At 43.9% G+C, this 20,371-nt stretch overlaps 1 protein-coding gene across 6 annotated transcripts in view; it reads right to left on the reverse strand.

The window, feature by feature from the left end:
• The window catches only part of ENOX1 (ecto-NOX disulfide-thiol exchanger 1), a 524,830-nt gene that overhangs the window by 503,208 nt on the left and 1,251 nt on the right, over nucleotides 1-20,371 (reverse strand). Inside the window, exon 1 of one of the 6 annotated variants that reach the window (XM_019650339.1) lies at nucleotides 20,167-20,287. The exons of the other annotated variants lie outside the window; for them this stretch is intronic. The gene's annotated coding sequence lies outside the window, so the exon portion shown is untranslated. Of the gene's footprint in view, nucleotides 1-20,166; nucleotides 20,288-20,371 lie in introns of those variants that run through there. 6 annotated transcript variants of the gene reach the window in all.

The following is a 20,371-nucleotide window of genomic DNA, read 5'->3' on the forward strand; positions in this document are numbered from 1 at the left end:
AAATTTTCAGGGACTTGCACAGTTGTTAAATGGAGGAGTTGGCATCAATCTAACCACTCCAACAGGCCATGAGGGGGAGCCATGTGGACTGTACTCAAACTGTCTGAAAACCAACTAGCTGCCTGAGTTAGCACCTTCCCTCCCACGCCCATCCTTAGTTCAACCCTCAGGCCTTATTCACGTCCCCAAATACGAGTAACAAATACCCACTGAGAACCTCCTATGTACAGTATCAGATTGGCTCGATACTCTAACTTAAATAGGACTTAATGTCCTTTTATCTTTCTACAGTTTGACTGATAGCTTCCTTGAGGAAATAATTAGCCATTTGGATTTAAAGAAAACATTACTGAAAATTTTGCTAGCCTAGCATAAACAAAAGGCTTCTGTAGATCAATTATGCAATGGGGGGGGGGGGGGCGGGGGATAACATAGCCGCTTAAAAATAAAATGTGAACACAGGCTAGAAATGGAGTTATGTGCACCGTCAGAGATCTATGAGGCTCACAGAGACTGCGTATCCCAAACATATGAGAATCTGTCCTGTTTTTAAAGAATTTCTAAGGAGACTCCACAGCTTCTCACAACATTCCTTAGTAGCACCTCTGATGTTTACCCCTCTCACCGCCATCATAGCACACCTATTTGTGAAGGGTCTACATGTCTATTACATTGTTTTGTACACCTGAAACTAATTTTTTTTTAAAAAGTAAAAGCAAAAAACATCTATTTAAAACCTGCCCACTGCACTTTAATAGGTATAGGGTTCACTCTAACTTTGCCAAAATTAGGTCAGTGAAGATATAAATAGGGGGTATAGTGCCTCTCAAGTGTCACCCAAGAATAGCAGAAAGAAAAAAAAATTCCCCAAACCTCCCTCTCCCTAATCCCAGCCCAGGCCCTGAAATATCGATGAAAATATTTTTTTAACATAAAAAATTAATCTGATGGAAAGAGAGAAATCCTTCTGCTGCTTGTGGGAGAAAACACTCACTGCCTTATATTCCACAATGAAACATCCTCATAAACCCAGCTGAGAAATGAGCCCACTCGTCACAGCACAACCAGGAGCTCGGATAATTACACTTTATTTCAAATCATGAAAAGAGTTACACTTGATCTTCTTATTAGCAGGGGCTGTGCAGACAGCAACATTTACTGTGAAACGCAAGGGCAGATAACAGCTGATTTGAAAGGGGATTGTGTAAATCTAGTTAAAGAGCAACTTTAGAAGATTATTTTCAATTACTAAGATAACATCATGGCTCTTGGGGGAGAAAAATGGAAAGGTTTGTTCTTTACACTACATACAGTGTACAAAATCTAACAAAACCACCTGCTTTCAAAGCAGAAGTATCAGCCAGCAGCTAATATGCCTTTCCTCCACTCTCCCCTCCTTCCTCGAGTCATTTCCAATTATTTCTAGTGCTTACTCATCTCTGTGAACAAAAATCCATTTTACACCAGAGCAACAGCTTTAAAAAACACCATCCCTTCAGGATAATGATGAAAGCTTTTAGATTTCCAAGTGCCAGATATGCATACACTGGGAGACCTCTTCACAAGGTCTGGGTCACACAGTAGAAGTGTACCTGTTTGTGTCTGATAAAATGCCACTTGCTTCACCTGTCAAGACACTTAACTGAGAATGTCTGGGACTCGGCCTGGTCACTTCAGCTTAACTAATACATAGGGACGGTCACACCCAGATTCATACATCGACCACAATGCAAGCTGTGCCTCTAGCTACATGGGAAATCCCTACTTGTCACATTCTTCAATGTGGCTTGTACACAGGGTGCTAATGACATATTTTGAAAAAGAAAAAAGAAAACCCAAGTACACAACAAAGGACGTAGTGGAAAGGAGAAACATCAAATGGAAAACAGGGACCCTCTACCTTCCGGCTCTGTCATGTATAAGCTATGTGGCCTCCTAAGCTTCATCTCCTGGGCCCCCCATCCTGTCACACTGCTCTCCCTGGACGTACTGTTTTTCTGTCCCTCTGCCTCAGTGTTGAGTGATGGTCTCTACCTGGAAGCCCTCTGGAGCCTAGCTAATTCTCACCTTCATGACTGGCACCTCAATTCCCAGGTCAGCATGACTCTCACTGACCATACGAACAAACCTCTAACACTGTGCATCGTGACTCTTGCCACACCATGACGCTATCCACGCCTATTCATTTCCTTGTGTGGTCTCTGTGCTTCGTGAGGGCAGGGTTCACCTCACCTTTGTACATTCGGGACTGTCATAACATTAGGAAGCACTTCGTAAAAGTTTGTGAAATAAAGGGTGAGTCAGTAAAGGAATAAATAGCAAATTGACTTCACCAAATTTCAACTTCATCACCTTTGAAACAGGGATAATCATTGCTATCCAGTCCTGATGATCAAAAGCTGACGTGATGCTTTGCACACTGTTGGGTGCTGTTGAAACGCACATGAGGATTATCATATAAAGACAGTCATATTACAAAGTCACAATGTACAAAGATAGTACGATGTCCTTACGTACAATAAAAATGTTATTATTCCCCACACATACCACATGCTGACACTCAACTCAATTTCAGAATTTTTTTTCCTCAGAAAGAGAAATTTAAAATTTAACAAAAGGGAACACTTTTCTGACCAAAAAAAAAAAATCTTCTTGCAACACAAACTAAATATCAAAAAGCAAGCGAGGCATTATTCACTGTACTGTGCTTCTCCTTCCGTTAATTAGCCACGCTTTCCTGCACGGATGTGTGACTAGAAGATGCAAAGCGACTGCAGGCCTACCTCGTTTCACTGCACTCCATTGTATTGTGCTTCACCAGTATTGTGTTTTTTACAAATTGAAGGCAAGACCCTCCACCAGCAAAAAGATTGACTCACTTTACCGAGGTGGTCTGGAACCAAACCTGCAGTATCTCCGAGGTCTGCCTATTACACTCCCATATTGCCACCTCAAAACTTGTTAAAATCTAAACAGCATTTCTCTGGAAGATGAGGTCCATGATGCAGTAAAGGGCTGAGGCAGCTCTTTGAAGAGGTAAAGATAAGTGAGGGATTTTGAAAGCGAGCAACAGCCAGATAATGATCTCGTATTTCAGCTGTAGGTAACTGAGCGTCCGTATGCTACACATTTCTCTTCGAATACCTGTGTTCATTCTAACCCAAATACTCTCTTATCACAAGGAAAAAGAATTCTCATTTGATTGAGGCCACTGCTGTAACAATAATCAATCCTAAATCAGTTTCATTAGTGCAGGGAAGCACCGTGTCACAGCCGTGCACTCAGCCCAAAGCACCGCGTCCTCTCAGCCCCTGGGACAAAGGGGTATTGTCACTGCAGTAGCTCAGCTGTGGAACGATGGGCTTTATACACTGAGGTCAAAACACTCGGAAGCTCACAACCATTCCCTCATTTATACTGATTATTTTAAGGTGACAAAAACTCTCAGATTGTGTTCAAGCCCCAATGTCCCTGTTGCTCAGAAGAGCTAAACAGATCTAGGGTCTACACCTGTCGACATGCTCAAGGTCAAGCAATGGCCAAAGTCCTGCAATCTTGTGACTGGACAGGAGGATGGGAATGGAGTTCTCGACACAGGGTCAAAGGCTGCCCCAGCTGCAAGTTACCAGGGCTTGTTGGCCCAGCAGCTGCCCGGTCACAGCTGCGTCCCATGCTCCGTTCACCCAAAGACATTCACGCTCTCATGGTGCCAAAATGTCTCTTAAAAAAAAAATGCCCAATTGAAAATAACTCTCTGCTCTGCATCTTTCAATCTAACTGAAGTACACTTCACCAACACGGGCACACGCATCTTGAATTAGCAGAGAACTATTTTTAACACATGAAGGATAAGATATGAAATTAGTTTCACGGGGAATGGGAACCTTGGAGATTATTTACTTTGCCTTAATTACTCTGACTCGCCATTAATTTAGCTTTCCTGGGGTACTAAATATTTCACACAAAGGTTCAGAGGCTAAAGCGACATGAGCACACATGTGGAGTCCTGGAAGTTGGCAGCGGCGTCTTAACACCAAGGCCCGGATGCCCCCACTGGGCATCAAAGGCCACCACAGATGCATGGCTCAGGGACGTTTGCAGTTGCTGCTTCTGTGTGGTTTTAAGCCTGGGACCAGAAACTCTGCCCTGAAGTATGCTGGGAGCCAAACTTTATTCAGCTTCTGTTGTACTCCTCAGCCAATAACATCACTGGTGCTCCCAGCTCCTCGCGGCAGCTGCCAAACAGGGCGGGCGGCAACTGCCTCGAGCCAAGGAGAGAAAAGTTTAGACTGCACATTAAAACTTTGTAATGATCAGCGCAGTTGGGCATTGGCGTGGATTCCAGTGAACGTGACTAAGGAGACCCTGCAGCAGGTTTTCTGTGATGGCTTCATTAGAGTAGTGCTGGGAAAGAGTGCACGCCGCTCCCACCAAAGCACTCAGAATGGGCAGGGTCTGCCAGGGACGGCTGTGCATGTGCCAAAGCCCTCCACTCTCCCCTGTGGCCCTCACTCTGCTGTCCGCTGGCAGGCGCCACAAGCAGGCAGTACCCAGCGGCCAGCGGGAGCTCGAGGATGGAATGCACGCGTTGCCAGATGCAACAGGACACTCACCAGGACCACTCAGACTGTGAGTGCCCTGAAGTCCCACCTGGCACTTAGCAATTAGCTAAATTGGGAGCTGGGGGATGAGAGAGACTGAGAGAGCGGGCCCCTCCTTTTGGCCCAGGCCCACAGACAACTCTTACTCTAAATGTCGGCAGAGCTGGCCCTGTCTTATCCATAAATCCCTCCTGTGAGTTTGAGCCATTACCTTTCTCCACCAAGCAGTCCACACCTTGACATGTTCTTTCTACGAGTAAACGATTTTCACTCTGATAAAGTTGTGCTTTTATTTATAAGTTGTTCTTTTTTTTTTTTCTTCTGGATTAGGATAGTGTTCTGCTCTCCTTTTGAGCCATATCCTAACATTCTAAACCCAAACGAACATAGCAGCCAAGTTCACACATCTCCTAACGCCACCAATTCTCTCCTTTTGAATAAAATTCTGTCATGGAAATATGCTTCCCTGATAAGCATTTATAATTTAGCAATAATAATGTGTATTTCTTTAGCATATTTGTAGCTCTGGACTGTGCACACATATACCATATCACCTTATCTTACTCATCGTTACCATTCAGCCCCGTTCCACATGTCTCATGCCCATGAAACGCTCACCCTTCAGTCATTTTCCACGGATAAGCCTGTTCCTTTTGTCATTGTTGATCCAACTTCCTTATTTTCTAGGTCACACACCTCATTTGGACCATTTGCAAAACATTTTTATCATTTACAGTTCTCAAGGGAATCTCTTCAATGCCATATCTCAATTTCAATACTAAACATTGCATTTCTTATTTTGTACCATCAGTTAATAAAATAAAGCAAGCTGCTGTTAATCGACGTGTTGGAAGAAAGAGTTCAAAATTCCTGTTTCTTCCACTTTCCAGCTATGACAGCGGACAGTTATTTAATCTTTCTGAGCTTTTCCTCTTCCTATTGGCATAAACAAACAAACAAGAGAATGCTGGCATGAAGACTGCACAGGATGGCATCTGCAACCATGTCTGAAAATACCCAAGTCGTTGACTATAACTCTGAGACCTCTGGGTTCCCATCCAAATGCCCTTCTCATTCAACTTATTAAAGGCCATCATGGCAGAGAGCATCTTTCTGCCATCGGGTCCCTAAAAGTGTGTCATCCCAATGAGCTCCCCCACTCACTTCCTCAAAACAATGACCAAGGCACACGTGGTCCTGCCGTCCCAGGGGTCAATGATTTTTAAGTTAATTTTTTCTAGCACATTCAAGTATAATAGTAAGTACTACAGCTGAAAATGCAGAGTAAGTGCACGACTGGCCATCCAGCTCCAGCACTTCCAATTATGCCCGGCTGATCTTTATTACACACCGGGATGGGGATGAGAACAGAGACAGAGTGACTGCAGAGCACGTGCCAATGGCCAGACTCAGGTGGGCACTCAGGGGCATGCAAACAGTCTACCCTGAGCCAGCAGCCATCGGGCACCTGGCTCGCAGCTGGTAGAGCCCTCCTTCTCTCTTTGCCTTCTGGTGAGACATTTTACACCAGAGAAGCTGTGATTAGCCTCAAATTATGTCACTTCAAATTTGTCTTGCTCAGAGACACTGTGACACCTGACATTCTGCTTTAATTCTGAAGTCTCCACTTAAAGATTCAAAAGAAAAGAAAAAAAAAAAAAAAGCTCACAACACGCAGTTGAGGGATTTCAGCACATAGTGTTAATGGGCAAAAGTGTATTTTCACAGCTTTGATGGCTTATGGCTATTAAAATGTCAAATTGGCACTCCCATTAAAAAGAATTTACCCAAATGAGCTTATTGCACAAGTATAAAACGGTATACATGCAAGCAGGCTCCGAGCAGTGAGGATTTTAGGATGGAAAAACTGGAAACGTGTGAAGGCCTGAGCAAGCCTTGTAAACCCTGCCAGGCCCCCTCAGCTGCCTCCTCAGCAATCGGTCCTCTCCTTCCTCTCTAGCAAAACTCTGAGTTCTGTATTCACAAAGTTTGGGTGGGATTAGCATAAATGTGTACCCACATCTGGAGCAATGAAAATGGCATCCCCCTGGTCACACTACCTAAGATGGTCCGAGTAGAAGGAAGCTCAGGATTTTAGTCTAAAGCCTAAAACAGCGAATGGCCCTAAGAGATGCAGTGTTATGCGCCTGTAAGGAGCATGAAAAAGAGTAGCAAGAAAAAAATCATAAAGAAAGTAAACCTAAATCCAAAGGAAATCACGCCACGGGATTTTCAATATAGTCTTATTATTTAAGCTAGTTCTCCCTAGGATTTGTTACAATGAAAATAATCCAATAAAAGTATCCAGTCATTAAAAATATAATATGCATATATATTTATTGACATAAAGATGCCCACCACATGTTGTTAGAAAAACAGCAAACTATAGTACATAAAGCAAAACCCCATTTAGAATTTTATCTGTACATGGTATGTATGTGTGAATATATATACACACACATATACACATTACACACATACATATGTCTTTGTGTAATGTATATATTATGTATATAAAGAGAGGTAGAGATAGAAAGAGGCAGATCATGAGATGTGCCTGGAAGAATTTTACTAAAATGTCAACAATGATTATCTTTAATATTTCTGAGTAATTTTATTCTTTTTGTATTCTATAGCATTTGCTCTTATATGATGCCATGAATTGTTATGGGACAGAAAAACTAAGCGTTTTTTTAAAAGTTGGCTATTTACTGATTCTGTTTATCTTTAGCATAAAATAAATGCACAGCTTTATTACCTCATGTCCCCCTCTAAACTTAAATGTTCGGGGTGGGGGGAGAAAAGAGATCAAAGAAGCTAACCAGGCCCTCAAAACATTACATCATTATAATACTCCATGACGAAGCAATGAAACCACTTAAGGTCTGAATTCGGACATGCTGAAAAACAAACACAGCCAGAGGTGCCAAAGTGGCTTTCGAGAAGAGTGAAAACAATATTAATCAAAATGAAACATCTTCTTCCCAAAGCTGGGCACTTCCTATTCCAAAAAGGGGGAGGGCCGAAGGTGCGGGGACAGCAACATACACAGATGCTTCCAGAAAGAGCAGGTGTCATTGAGGCCACTCAGAGGGGTGGCTGGGCTGAGGTGCTATTTTGTTGGGTAGAGAAGAGGTTTGAATCCTTGACTGCCACTGGCTATTATACACATTCACTCATGGGGGTCAATCCCCAAGGACCAGACCCCGCCCCTCACTAGGGGAGCCTTATTCCGGTCACTCTAAGCTCTCCAAAGGTGATAGTTATAAGCAAACTAACAAGCTAGACATTCTCTGTAACCCCTTTCAGACCCCTTTCTAAAATTACAACGCAACCAAATGTATGTCATAAATTGTTGGGGGTGAAGGGGATTATCTGAAAGTGCCAAACAGCACTGGGATAGGAATATCGAGTGACACAGACTCCGGCAGCAAGTGACAGCCCTAAAACAGTAACACTGGGTTAGAAACACCTACCAAAAGCAAATGGAAAACAGAAGTCAAAAAACAAAATCTTGATTTGTTTATTGGTGATTCTTACACTACAGCTTGTAGGATTTTCTGACTATAAAGTCTCAAAAACTCTGTTATTCTAAAATCAGTTATTTTCAAGTCAACATCTCTTTAAAGTAATAGGAATCATGTAGATACAAGGTAACCGCAAATATACTAGGATGGTTTGTTTTACACATTAATCTACAGGAGTTGTTTCTTTTACAATAAACTGCTACACTGTGCCTACATGGTATTTTCATGGCCACTGTTCTCAGTCAGTCACCATTTAAATTTGGGAGAGGCACAATATTCTAAGACAGGGAAGCACAGAAAATAAACACCACCCATAAAATTGTCCATGTAACACATCTGCCTTTGGGATCAAGTTAAAGATGCATCCCCAAAAAGCATCCTTCCCACTCAACATTACAAGCACGCACTAGGTTAGCCTTTGTCTACTCCGCGTGTCATTCTAATTCATCTGACTTTGATGGACTGTCCGGTCGCCTTCCATCTTAAAGGGCATCAGAATGACAAAGATGGCCACAATGAGTGGTTCTCGCAGCTCAGCTGCAATCAGAATTCATTAGGATCCCTCTTCGGTCCTTCTGCTTTGGTATCTTGAGGTGCGTGTAAGTAGCTATACTTCTAACAGGCATCCTAGATAGATGTGAATAGGGCACGGATCACGCTCTGGGAAACGGTGATGTAGACAACTACCAGGGGACTAAGTCACTCACGGATAAGCAAACCTGGTTCTGTACCTCCGTCTTGGATAATTCCCCTCTTCTCCATATCTGCGGTCCCTATTCTTGTCCCTTGTTCAGGAAGCCACCGCCGCCATCTCTCCGTGGACGGGACCATACTTTCCAGGTGAGTTGTCTTGCTTCCACTCTTGCCCACTCCAATCTGTTCTCCAGGAACTTGCCAGAAAGTCTCATATAATACAAGTCACACCACATCACTCCCTCAAAGCCCTTCGAGGCCTGCTTCATGGGTATGGGGTTTCCTTTTGGGGATGATGGAAATGTTTTAGAACAGACACAACACGATGAATGTACTAAATGCCACTAAATTATTCACTTTAAAATGGTTCATTTTATGTTATCTGAATTTCACCTCAACTTGAAAAATGAAACAAAATGAAAATCCTTCAATGGCTGTCCATGCACTCACAATAAACTCCAAAGTCCTCAGAAGGACCTGCGCAATTAGGCCCTAACCTACACCTCAGCAGCCTCGTTCCCAGCCACTGTCACCCTCGCTCTCTGCTCTCCAGCCACAATGGCTATTTTCCAGTGACTCTAAAAGCCAAGCTCCTTCTCATGTCTGGGCTTCCCACATTGGACTTCCCACCTGAATAACCCCAATTACTCTTCAGGTCTTAATTTCTAAATTACTCTCCCAGATAAGCCTTCCCCGACCACTTCACCCTCATTACACCCTTTCCAGAAACCTGGTCTTTTCCAACTACTTATCATGAGTTCTAACTATATAATTATTTCCATTTTGCTTAATATTCTTTCCAGTAAGCTGTGGACTAGCAGCGGACAGAAACGGTGATCATTTTCGCTCAGCACTGCATTACCAGCACCCAGTGTGAACTTGACACAATAAATGCCCATTCGTTTGGCACAATGAATACGTAGCATGCCTTCCTCCAAGAGCATTAAATCTCTTCTACAAGCAGAGTATCAAGCGAGGTCACAATGTTATGTGAGATTTTAATCTACATGCCCACATTAGTCTCTTAATAACTAGATGAGAAAAATCAGAAACGACGTTGGGACAACTCAACACAATGAAGAGGGCGCCAACCAGAGCCCGGAAACGGCTTCTCTATCTTCTGCAGGACCCACTTTGTTGACAGAAACAAGTCCCTACTGCCTGAAAAAATTCCCCTTAAAAGCTCTCCTCGTGCCAATGCACATTCCTCAGTAACACGCCAAGAAACAGAGACGGTATCTTGGCAGAAAGATGCAACTGAAACGGGTAAAACAACCAGGCTTCAGGGCAATGTCATCAAAAACGGCTCTGGGTTCTCACGGAGGCACCGCTGTCCTGAAGGGACGTGCGCAGGGCAGTGCCAGGGACAAAAGGGCCCTGAGCTCTCAGTGCTAAGAGATAACGGGAAAGGTCCGTCGAGGAAAAAGGCATGTGAGAATATCATTACTGTTTGGTTACTAAACAAACTGTTCTGCAGTGATTAGACATGTGCAAGTGATATATTTTTCCCAATCTTGCATTTGCATTAACTAGAACCCTAATTTGTCCAGGAGGCTCAACTGTGCCTGAATTACTTGCCTTCAGAGCTTATGTCCATTTAAAATCAACTTATTTCTTTTCCACTGTGAGCTCACCCAGAGCTGCCTAATCCACAATCCTCCCGCCCAGCACTCACCACATCTGCTCATTGTAAAGAGCAGAGGCAAGAGGGTGGCCTTGTGGGCAGGTTCCAAAGAGACCCGTGTGTTCGGAGCTGTGTGCACCAACCCACGAAATGTCCCCAGCCCTGCTCCCACTACAAGAGCAAACATTGGACCCAAACATCAGGTCCATGTCGCAGGTTGTTCTTCAATGTTTAAATTCTTCTTTAGCCACAGCCTTGAATTCTTCCAGGCCCAATCCAGAGATCTGGTAGCAACTCGCATGGCCATTCATCTTAAGAATATTTTCGGGCCAGCTGAGTGGCTCATTGGTTAAAAGTTGGCTTGGGAGCGCAGGCTCTGAGCAGCAGGGCCCCAGTTCGGATCCCACATGGGCCAGTGACACTGCACCCTCTACAGCAAAGATAATGAACAACAGCTCGACCTGGAGCTGGGCTGCTATGAGTCGCCGGCGATGGTGTAGGCTGCAGTGGGGTTGCAGTGGGCTTCCTTAAGCTACATGAATGGCCGTGAGCTACCGTGAGTGGCCAGCAGCCAGCATGAGCTGCCGTGAGTGGCCGTCCAATGGCCGGTGAGCAGCTGCTTCAGCCGGGAAGAGCGCAATGATCACAATACCAACATGGGCCAGTGAAGCGACGTCCTCCACAACTAGACCGAAGAACAAAAGGACAGCAACTTGTCTGTTCCCTACCCCAATTCCCCAATAAAACCTTTATAAAAAGGAAAAAAAAAGAGTACCTTCAAGTGTGCTGCGATGCCTACAAGTACAGCTCCTGGCATCTGAGGATGAGGCACCTACCACTGGGTGGTTTTGAATATCTCAGTCCAAGATAACCCTGTCTTCTCCTAGGTCCAGCTCCCGGCTCTCCGTACTCAGTTGGAGACTCCCTGGAGATGGGACGAAGCTACCCAACGTGGCCAATATGGTAACAACCGACAAGACTGCCCCCCAACAGAGGGCGGGGCTCCCCGGCAGGAGGCGGGGCTCCCTGGCAAGGGGCAGGGCTTCCAGCAGGGGCGGGGCCTGAGCAGTCACTACATTACCCCAACGCCTTCTCTAAGCATACAAAGTTTCTCTCTTGCGCCCCTTTGTTAAGGCAGCTTGTGTGGCCACCGTGACAGTCCCCAGCTTTGCTTCCTCTGACACGGCTTCTAAACTTGCTTTATACTCGAAGATGCTAGTTGAGTCCTGTTCTGTCTTTCTAAAAGCATCCTAACTAACATTCTTACCATTGCTTTTATTCTAGAACCATATATGCTTCTATAGGGACATGAGGTAGAAGAGCCTGATAATCATATTGAAAAGCATCCTTGTGCAGGAAAGTGAAGGGCCAGCAAAGCTACTTAACGTAGCAGAGGTCTGACCTGTCGACCAAAGTCCATCCAGGAGTGAGTCAGGGGACTAACATGTTAATACTTAGTAAGGATACAACACGCATGAGGGCGTGAGAACGGCTGGCATCACACAAGACAGGGAAGGCTGGCAATAGCAAAAGGAGAGCTCGAGGCCAGAAGAACAAAGGTGCTGGGAGAGGCTGCCAAACGGCCAAACATACCTGACAGAGGCAAGCCCGTGTTTGGAAAACCAGAGACCAGGAAGGGACGACGAGGCAGTAAAGGCACAGGGACGCCTGGTGGAAGGGGTGAGGCTACACGCGCAGGCACCTCTACTCCGATCGGAGCGAGCAAGGTTTTGCGGTGGAAGAAGCCAGAATGTCCGAAGAAGAAGAACACCTCCCCGGACTTGTACCGTTGCCACGTCTTGAGGAATTGGGGAATGTCTAACTAGGAACCTAGATCTCTCTCCAAGTACTTTCCATGGAGGAAATTTGATAGAAACAGTTGGTTATCAGGTAGTGGGGGAGAAGAGCCTGATACAGGACAGTGAGGTATCCGGAGACCGGCCGAGCAGGAAGCCCTGACCTCCCCTAGGCTAGAGAGACAGAGCAGCAGGGGCGCTGCTGGGGTCCATGGGTCGAGGTCACTTGGGAGCAGCTAGGACCACAGGTCTGGCAGGTATGAGGTGCTACAGAGAGGCGTCCCCCCTGCCACGGGTGCTGCATGGAGCTCGGGGAGGGAGAACGCGCCCTGGCTTTGCCCCCCTCCCTGCCGCCCTCCATGTGCATCCCGCAGGCTGGACGTAGCAAGGCCGCTGCCCCAGAAATCTGGGAAGCAGCTCGCAGGGGTGAGTCCCTCTAACACAGACCAGAAGAGGGAAGGGCAAGAAACGCTGGAAGGGAAAGGTAGAAAATCTGGTACAAGGAAGAGGACTTACAATAATGAGCTGTAATAAGCAAGCTTCTTTTACAACAGCCATACTTTTAAAAGGTCTTCTTATTGCCATATCATGGTAACCAAGAAATAAATTAAGTGGAAGCCATACCTAGCTGAGTGGCACATTGAGCTTCCTGCCCCCTTCTGGGGCGGGGTGGGGGCGGGGGGGGGGAGGCCTGGAGCTGCTCTGCAGAATCAAAGACTTGGAAGGGGGTGGAGGAATTTATTCTATAGCACCTTTCTTCAGTTACAACTATGCCAGAACTAGTGTAAACAAGTAAACTTTACTTTCAAAATTACAGAATGGAAAGGGCTCTTTTTAAGGTAAAAAATATCATAAGTATTAACTAGGAGAAAATATACGCATGCACGTGTGCACACACAACACACGAAATGAGTAGAAGGAAACCTGGGGAAACCTGAACAGGATGGATGGATGGTGTCCATCAATATCCTGGTCGTGATGCTGTGCTGTAGGGTTTGCAAGATGTTGTCATTGGGGGAAATGGAGAAAGAGCACACGCGATCTCTCTGTATTATTTCTTAAAACTGCATATGAGTTTACGGTTATCTGCAAATAAAAAGTTTAATTAAAAAAATCATAAATGTGCATAATACTCTCAATTAACAGGGTCTCTTCCTTTCCGCTGTGCTCCACCCTTCGTGTCTCCGGCCTCTTTACACTCACATGTTCAGAACTTCCACTGTCATGACTGTGTGCTCCCTGAAAAGTATGGCCCAGCACGCTCTCTGCTGACCCACTCAACAACTTCTCATAGCTCGGTCTCCTTTGTCATGGGCTCGATTCTGCTTTTGCAGAAATACAATGGTGCCTGGGTTCTCCGCTTTCATTATTCAGTCTCTGCGTTTCTGACGACAGAGCCAGAATATTAGTATTCACACGTGAGGCAATAGAGGCTGCCTGGTCTTATTTCCTATCATCCAGCAAGCTTTAACCTGCTCATTGCATAATTAAGCATGTAATTCAAAATGGCTCTCCTTGTGGATTTACACTTTCCTCCTCCCACCCTCTGGATCCTTTGATCTCCTTGGGGAAGTGGTGGCCTGAGACCTGGCAGGAGAAACTGCAGTCCAAACCCTGGCAGTTTGACAGAAGAAGGGCAGAGAACCAGCCCCACGCCAGCTACCATTCATTCACTAGGCTAAAATGCTACACTATCAGAGACGCAGGAAAAACAATAGGTGCTAGTACACGCTAGGTCTTCCGGAAACGGATGGTGGATGAAAATCACCTCTCAGCCAAGAGCATCGGGTGGGGGGGAATCATTACTCATCATGAATCTTGGACACGTGGCACAGATACCTCTCCAACTATCCTTTTCTACAACTCCACAAAGCCTTCCTGGAAAATACACCGTTCTTCTAATGATCTGGTAGTGAATTATTTATATTCTTTAATGTGTTCTATATGCCCACACTTATACTACTTAACTCTAGAAAGCCTGACCACGTTTACGGGCAAGGCAGAGGACTCTCAGCCCTGTAAGGGGCGTCCCGTCTAGTGGACAGAGGGGGCAACGGTGCACGGCAGAGTGCCGAGACCTCGCTTTGGAACGGCCGTGAGCTAAGCGACCACACATCACAGGCCTCTACGTCATGCTGACTTTTCCAGGCAGCTTTCCAACAAAACCCATCCTGCATGCCCCCCCCCACCCCCGCACCTCCCCACAGTCCCTGCCTGGGCTTAGGTGCTCACCACTGCCTGCCTGGGCACCTCCTAGCTCATCTCCCTCCAACAGGTCAGCAGGATCTCTGTAAGCTGCAAATCAAACAATGGCAATGGCCTCACCTTAATCCTCTTGAGGTAGCTCTCTCGAACCTGAGGCCAGATCTCCCAAATTTACCTCATTATCAAAACAAGTGGGGGCATTAACCAAAAATAGAATAACGCAACATCGAATGTTGAGTTCTTCTAGAAACAGACGTCGAGACCGATTTAAGTGTGGTCCTGGGACAGGAAAGGGGGACAGGCGATGCAGCGCAGGTTATCTATGGGCAGCTGAGGCCCCAGCTCTGGGCGCTCTAAAACACAGAGGGGTCCGTTACGGCCCACAAGGGTCCAGGATGCTAGTGTATTACCACCCTGCTCTCTTCTGTCATGGGCTGAGGTCCACACTTGAGGCCATTAACCGTGACGCCCTACCAAGCTGCCCCACATGTGGAGAGAAGGCCCCCAGGTGGAAAAGAGTGGGCACTGGAGGAAGAATTCTGCAGACATGAACAAGAGCGGCGGGCATCTGTGCATATGCATATCGACGTGACCGTGTCTGCTCCACCAGCCCACGTCCCTGAAGACTTTGACTCAGCGGGCCTAGAGTGGGACCCAGGAATCAGTGCTCCTAACAAGCACTTTATGGGATTCTTTTGAACAGGTAGACTGTGAAACACTGACCGATATCATTACGTGCAAAGTCTTGGGTGGCCCTTACTAGGTCCTCTGTGGTCTGTCTCCCACCCTGCTCTCTACCTCTAGTGACTCTCCTGCATAGTCACTTTTAAATCACACGGACTCCCTGCAAGTAGCACATGCTCTTCCATGAGCATGAACAGTGCCTTAGGAATCGTTGTGATCCCTGGAGCCAAACACTGGACTGTCCATATAGTTAATACTCAAATGTGTGTTAAAGAAATGATTCTGAAAGAAAATGGTGTGGTATTTTTTAAGTAGGTTCCCTGAACAAAACTATCTCCCATATCTACAAAAATAGTAGGTACAATCCCACTAGTAAAACTACACAAATATAGATTGAGCACCTGTTATATACAAGACACTCCAGAATCCCTCCAGCAAAATACTGTAACCTGTTGTCAGCACAACCTTACCAAAGACAGGCTGACAGGAAACTGTGAATGGAACCCTACACATGAAATACACCCCTAGACAGTGGTGGAAAGGTGAAGGCTTTCAATGCAATGGGAAGTTTCCCTATGGTGCCTACCTTGTGGTTCTGCCAGGGTTTTCCCCAGACATAATCCCTTTCCATCTACTTCACAAAGATGGAGCAGGGTAAAAAAAAAAAAATCTTATTTCAATGGCACTGAACTCTTGGGATTATGGCTTCTTTCAAAGACCAGGAATGTGGTGCCTAGAATCTAGATTGTCACCCTGAGCTCTATCCCTTAAGTGAACAACTGCTCCTGCAGTGTTCAAGCTGCTCTCTTGCAAATGAGACCAAAGCAAAGGTCTGGCCACTCATCGTAAGCCCGTGGATTTTCTCCCACCATTTGGGGTGTTAGGCACCGCACCTTGGCCACAGTCCAGTCTGGACCATTACATTGGGGTGAGCAAACGTCACCCTCCAGCTCCAATAAATATAGTATTCTTTCGGACTAGCTTCCAACAGCCTTTGTTATGCTGCTATGGGCCATTAAAGAGCTAGCTAGTCTGCACTCAGATGCCTGTATTTGTGAAAAATCGATACCCCTAGTATAACTTTCTACACTAACAATAGTCTATTCCAAAATACCACTGGCTAAGTTAATTATCTTTTCTTGTTTTATACAGTGTCAGAAACAATGACAAACTACAGTAAGCTCTTCTCCATTTTCTCAACTTTTACTATTCATACAGATACAAAATGAAATATTTGCAACATTACACACAGGAGGTCCAGTACATGTTCCACAAAATACACACTGAGTTCCTACCACGTGCCAGGCAATACTGTTGTAGGTACCGGGCACTGCTGTAAGGGCCGTGGGTTTTGTTCTCAGCATCAATTTGAAAAGCCTCCAAAGGGGATAATTCAATGTAATTCTCCCAATGCTGGTGCATTTCTGAAAATCTCAATATACAGGTTTACTTTAAAAACTGCCATCCACAGGTCTCCCAATCCAAAGCTACTTCTGTCTACTCTTAAAATAAAAGAAAGAAGAGTCTATAGGACCTTCAACTTCCACGTGTATGTGAGTATGTGTGCAAGATATATGTGTCTAAGAATGAGAGGATATGCTTTCTTGGCTAGCCTGGAGGGCAACAAATGGGTGCTGCTCAGATATATATTTGTTTCCTTGTTTTAAGTAAGCATCCTACTTGTGTAGGTAAGAGTTTACAGGTTACAACAGCAGAAGCTGGCATAAGAAAATTGAAAATGTAAATACCTCTTGTTTAAAGCTTCCCTTTACTATATTAAAAAACAGAGAAAACACAAATCAAGTCCTTTAGTACTCCATCATAAGGATGAAAACAACAAAAAGGGAAAAAAATGTATCATGTATGTGTTTGTACATACACACATTATCTTGTACATGAAGACAGGAAAGGGAAGTTCATTAAATGTCAAGATTCCGGTGGATTAAATTAAAGGTATGAACTACAGAATATTTAACATCATGCTATGCCAAGAGAAATGGTTCCAAAATTTTTAAATATAATTAATCTTAAAATTCAGATTAATCCTAGAGGATCCAAAACAAATACTTGTCCTGGACAAACCATAATCAGACTGGAAAATGTTTGTTTTGGGGTTTTTGGTTTTTTTTAATCAGTGAAGTTCCCTTGAAATCTACCAAATTATTATTCTGCTTGAAAATCCTTCTAGCTAGAACAAGTTAATAGCAGGCTTCTAAAACTAGGTTAAACATGCTGTAAATCAATTATTCCCCCTACAAATCTGCTAACGTGCTTGCTTTTCTGGTGAAAATGGCTCTTCAGTGGTACTTAATACTGTCACTGCATTCTTTCTCCAACCAGTCCACTCCAAATTTTTCTACTTGAGGTGTCATATTAAAATGAAATGACTACCTTTATGATAAATAATAAACAAAGGAATACAGGCTCTTTAAAATCGCATAAGGAACCTCAAAAGGCATTATGCATGCAATACACTTCCCAAGTTTAGGAGAAATGCTAAACAATGTATATGTGATCCAAGGTTGCCATCCAGTAATCTATTCATTACAATTTTAGAGTTAAGAAACAACCTGCACTAATTACCATCTCTCACAGATAGATGACTTGTCTTCCAAAACAGGCTTCAGGTAACACTTTCGGCAAGACAGCTTTGATAAAAGACTGAAACGAGTATTATGCAGTGACACAGTTTATCCCACATACATTAAAGAGTCCAGATCAGCACACCGACAGTATGTCTGTCATGTCGCAGACAGGAGACTGGAGGAGTGATTAATTAGCTGTTAACATTTAAACTCTTGCAGGTATACCAGCTGACCAACACAATCCTCCATCTCATCCCTGTTTAAAAGTCACATAGAGATAATAGATCATTACAGATTGTCCAAAGCTGTAAACAATTACCCAGGCCAGGGATGGGGCTTCCCCAGTTTGGGGAAAGAGGTGGGGGTCATAGGACTGTCACAGATTGAAGGCAGAATACATAGTATACAATGTATCTAAGACTATAGTGTAGCCTCATGTCAATACTGAGTTTTTACTCCCAAATATTACTGTATTTTCTAAGTATTTTATTAGGATAAAAATCTCGGTCACAAATGTTATGTAAGTAAACAAACAAACAAACAAACAAAAGTCAGGGGAGGAAATGGGAAATTTTTTCATGTGTGACCCGAGGGAAGACATCCTGGAGATAGCTCTGTCACCAGGGTCAAGTCACATCATCTCACTGTGCCGCAATGTGCCTTAAAATTAAAGGGTTAGGACAGAGCATCAATCTCTAATTCACTCCTAGCAGTAAAATTCAGTCATCTATTTAAGCATCATAGAGAACTCAAAGTTTCTGTAAAACCCTGAGAGCACCTGACAGCAGCAGAAAATGTGCTTACGATGTTTAATGAATGACGATAAAGGGAAGAATGAGAAGGGACTAAACACTCCTCCCGGTCTTGCATTTTTCAGTTTATTCTAAGCGAAAGAGGGCACTTGAAATTGGATGCTTCATTTCATCCCACAATAACAATATAATTCTTATTTAATAAAATGTTTAAATATTCTTTTTAAAAACATCCCCCAAAAGAAAAGCTTCGCGTTACTCAAATAAAACTTAGTAGATTTGTCTCATTTAGAGGGTTGCAATGCTTGAGCTACAATATCGGTATCAGGATGTGCAAGCAGCTGTCACTGCTTTGTTTTTCATTCACAGTAGGTGGTTGCCAAGCAACAAAATACTATTGTCTGTTTCCATGATCTATTGGCCAATTCTACTGGTGATAATGCTTTCTACAGTTTAAAACAGGGCCACCTTCGGACAAGAATGAGAAAAAAATTCTGAGGATGACAATACATGTATATAAACAAATACACTGAATGTATCCCCAAGCTCTGCATATAAATGTATAGCTGTGTGTTCATATACATATATAGGTTTTGCCTATATGCATATGTGTGTGTGACTATATACATTCTTCTCCTATCTACCGCCAAACCCATTAAATCTGATAGGCCAAAATCTAGAATCAAAATCCCTGAGGGCAAATCAAGGCATGAGCTAGAGATATGAAGACATAGCAAGAATTATTTTTTTCAACAATAGCAATAACTTCCAATTTGCCGGAAGTATCAAATTCTGTTCCTTGAATACAAAATTCTCGAGTCAGAAAAGCAATTCTATCTACTTATATAAAAATAATAATAAATGGAGAGGCTTGACTATCTGCTTTGGAATCGTATAACATATTTAATATGCTATTTTACTAAATAGCATGTGCTACCACTGTGTACAAAGAAAACAATTCAAATGGGAAAATTTGGCTGCTGTTTACATCCAAGAATCATTTTTAAAATAACTGAATTGTTCTCCCTGAAATAGCCTCACGTGATTCCCCACTTTGTTCTGATATGGGTCTCTGGGGAGTAACAGTCATGCTATGTTACTCTTGCATATTTCACTGGCTTACAAATAATATAACACACAGTGCACTCAATATAAAGTTGTCAACATTAACTTGCATCAGTTGCTGTTTGTTTTGCAACAAGGCTTCTAAAGATAAGAATTACAATATTCTTAGATATCTGTGCAGACACAACATCAGAACAGCCTGAAGGAATTAAAGCTTGAAAATGCTAGAGGCAATCATGCTTCAAAATGAGGAAAGATCTGTATCATTTATGCATTGTTTACAAAGGTCCTAAATAATGCGAGAACAATCTTTGGACTTTATACAATGCTCACCCATCTTCCTTCACCATATTTCGAAAGCACTCTAACTATGTAGTGCATCCCTCTAGAGGAGCCTTTGAAATTCACTTTTTTGAAATTCCCTTGTTCGAAATTCATTAACACTTGCAAACCTATATATTACAAGAAGCTGGAATATGCAAAATCCACTTCGTGGATTGACATTACTATATAGTCTCCTATCAAAGGGGGTAACACTAGCAAAACAGAAACAAAATGTGTGAATACTGAACTAAATACTAGCCCAAAATTACCCCTTTCCCAGACAGAGTCCTTTTCAGCAGAATGCACCTACCTCTTGGGAGCGCCGGTCTAGGTTTCTCCTTCACATCTCACCCCACAAATGACCCACCTCGTCCTCCCTCGGCTTCCCAAGCTCGCTCGCCTGCGTGTCTCCTCCAAGTAACAAGGTCCTTCCCGCTTTTCCCCACCCTTTTCAGATCCCTTAAGCACCCATTACTTTCTCCAAACTCCTGGGCTCAAATCTGCAGCCCCATGTG

Source organism: Hipposideros armiger, unplaced genomic scaffold (genome assembly GCF_001890085.2).
Source record: "Hipposideros armiger isolate ML-2016 unplaced genomic scaffold, ASM189008v1 scaffold_139, whole genome shotgun sequence".
In the NCBI taxonomy this organism is placed as follows: domain Eukaryota; kingdom Metazoa; phylum Chordata; class Mammalia; order Chiroptera; family Hipposideridae; genus Hipposideros; species Hipposideros armiger.